The sequence below is a fragment of the Sinocyclocheilus anshuiensis genome, unplaced genomic scaffold (genome assembly GCF_001515605.1).
Source record: "Sinocyclocheilus anshuiensis isolate Anshui unplaced genomic scaffold, SAMN03320099.WGS_v1.1 scaffold99, whole genome shotgun sequence".
NCBI lineage: Eukaryota > Metazoa > Chordata > Actinopteri > Cypriniformes > Cyprinidae > Sinocyclocheilus > Sinocyclocheilus anshuiensis.
The window spans coordinates 765680-768471 of NW_015552547.1; the positions used below are offsets into that span (position 1 = coordinate 765680).

Below are 2792 nucleotides of genomic sequence, written 5' to 3' on the forward strand. Positions count from 1 at the left end.
CCAGCAAAGGACCAGCTTAAACCAGCAAAGGACCAGCTTAAACCAGCAAAGGACCAGCATAAACCAGCAAAGGGACCATTTTAAACCAGCAAAGGACCATTTTAAACCAGCAAAGGACCAGCATAAACCAGCAAAGGACCAGCATAAACCAGCAAAGGACCGGCATAAACCAGCAAAGGACCGGTACAAACCAGCAAAGAACCAGATTAAACCAGCAAAGAACCAGATTAAACCAGCAAAGGACCAGCATAAACCAGCAAAGGACCAGCATAAACCAGCAAAGGACCAGCATAAACCAGCAAAGGACCAGTTTAAACCAGCAAAGGACCGGCACAAACCAGCAAAGGACCGGTACAAACCAGCAAAGAACCAGATTAAACCAGCAAAGGACCAGTTTAAACCAGCAAAGGACCGGTACAAACCAGCAAAGAACCAGATGAAACCAGCAAAGGACCAGTTTAAACCAGCAAAGGACCGGTACAAACCAGCAAAGAACCAGATGAAACCAGCAAAGGACCAGTTTAAACCAGCAAAGGACCGGTACAAACCAGCAAAGAACCAGATGAAACCAGCAAAGGACCAGTTTAAACCAGCAAAGGACCGGTACAAACCAGCAAAGAACCAGATGAAACCAGCAAAGGACCATCTTAAACCAGCATCCCAGCGTCAAAACATACCTAACCAGCATATGCTGTTTTTTTTCAACGGGGGAGAGACATTAGCTGGCTAATTAGCTGATTAATCTGCCCACTGACCCACATTCCGCTTCAGCCACTATGAATAACTAACCTGCGTTTAACTATTTAGGCGGTATTAAACATTAATCTGAGTTTGAGTTGGGTAATTAGTGGTACTGAGTAAATGCTATTTTGTTTCTGCATCAGCAGTTTAGTGTGTTTATCATTTAATGGTGAGACATGTTTAAAATAAGTAATAAATAGTTAAAACTAATCATTAAAATGTCAAAAAAGCAGATCCTATTGCAAAATACAAAAAAAATCCACATCTAGGCACGCGCATAGTTAGCAAAGTAAAAAGCCTTCATTCTAAGACTATGATTTTATCATTAAAAAATGCATACATTTATAACGAGTCGTTGATATTCATAAGTATAAGTGAGATGATTTTGTGACCGTTTGGTAATATTGATGTGGTTTCTCTCAGGTAATGCTCAATGGAGACGCTCATGAGTGCCGTGGCCCCGCGTGCACCGGCGACGGTGAAGCGGGGGTCTGAGGTGGACTTCTGCTCGGGCACGACTCTGGAGCAGCTGTCGGCTCAGGTGCAGGAGCTGGTGCAGCTGGAACAGGGGGAGTCTGGAGACCAGACCGCACTCGAGGTGCACACGGCCAAAGACTTCATCTTTAACATGCTGGGTGAGGATATCATAGTGAACACATAATGTGAAACCCACGGTGTTCGTTGTGTTTATTCTGTCCTCCAAATTACTGCTGTAGCTGTTTAGTTAAAGTCAGAAAAATGAATCCACCATGTTATACATTTAAGCATGGTGAACTTCAGGACAAGGGTATTTTTCAAAAATGTTAAATTAATGTGTAGGCTATATACCAGGGTTCCTCAAATCTTGCCCTGGAGGGCCAATGCGCTGGACAGTTTAGCTCCAACCTTGATCAAACTCACCTACCTGTGATTTCTAATGATCCTGAAGACATTGATTAGCTTGCTCAGGTGTGTTTGATTAGGGTTAGAGCTAAACTCTGCAGGAAAGTGGATCTCGTTTTTTTACGATAAAGATTGTGTCAAAGCAGCAAAGCCCTGTTGACACCAAGAATGATAAAGATAACGATATTAGCGTCCACACCAGTGAACAATATCATCTGTTTATTCTCAGCGCATGCTCGTCTGCTGCTTTAAATTCTCTCAGAACCCAGCAGGCTGGGTTCTGATTAGGTGTCAATGTTTTTTTTTTTATCGTTCTGAAAGTGATTCCAACTATATTGTAGTTATCGTCCTTGGTGTGAACGGGCCTTAAAACAGGAAAATAGTGTTGCTAATGCAAGAAACACTACATTTTCAGTTAAAGTCAGTTCATCATTAGCTGCGTTTACATGGACCCTACTAATCCGATCGTAATAGGACTTGAAGCACAATCAGAATAAAAAAAGTCACATGTAAACACGTCAGTCGGATTGAATTGGCCAGATCCGACTAAAATTTCGATCGGATTGTATTGTAAGGGGTGGTTTATTCCTTTTGTAGTCCGAGTGAGAGGACATGTAAACACTTCATCGGATTGAAAACCGAAACGGGAAAGTACTGCGCATGCGCAGTGACGTAGAAATAGGTTACTGACGTATGGCACGCGGAACGAGATGTTCTTCCTGGTGAATAAAGTGTCATAAATGAGTGTCCCGTCATTATAAAACTCCCCTTTCACTCAGCGTCTGTGAAGTGGAGCAGCACAACGTCCCACCAGTTCTTGTTTAAGACTTTAGGGCCTTTCGCACCGCTTTAGTTCCAGAAATAAATGTACAGTACTAAAGTACTGGGACGATTTTGCGCGAACCATGGATTTCCCAGTACCATTTAAAGGGTTGCATTCGCACCGACAGTGTGTACTAAGAAGTGACGTAAGCCGGTCGACAGCGACGTCATTTGTGAGCGCCGTTCAACAACAGAAACAAAGAAGAACAACATTAACAACAGGAGGATGGAGGACGCTGTGATCGGAGCTGTTTTTGTTGTGTCTCGCGGGTTTCACAATAACGGACATGGAAAGTCGACGTATACGTAAAGCGATTGAAAGAACGGAAAGGAGGACTAAGAATCTC

The 2792-nt window shown here is 43.1% G+C and overlaps 1 pseudogene; it reads left to right on the top strand.

Moving 5' to 3' along the window:
- The window catches only part of LOC107664272 (protein MB21D2-like), a 9888-nt pseudogene that overhangs the window by 576 nt on the left and 6520 nt on the right, over positions 1-2792 (top strand).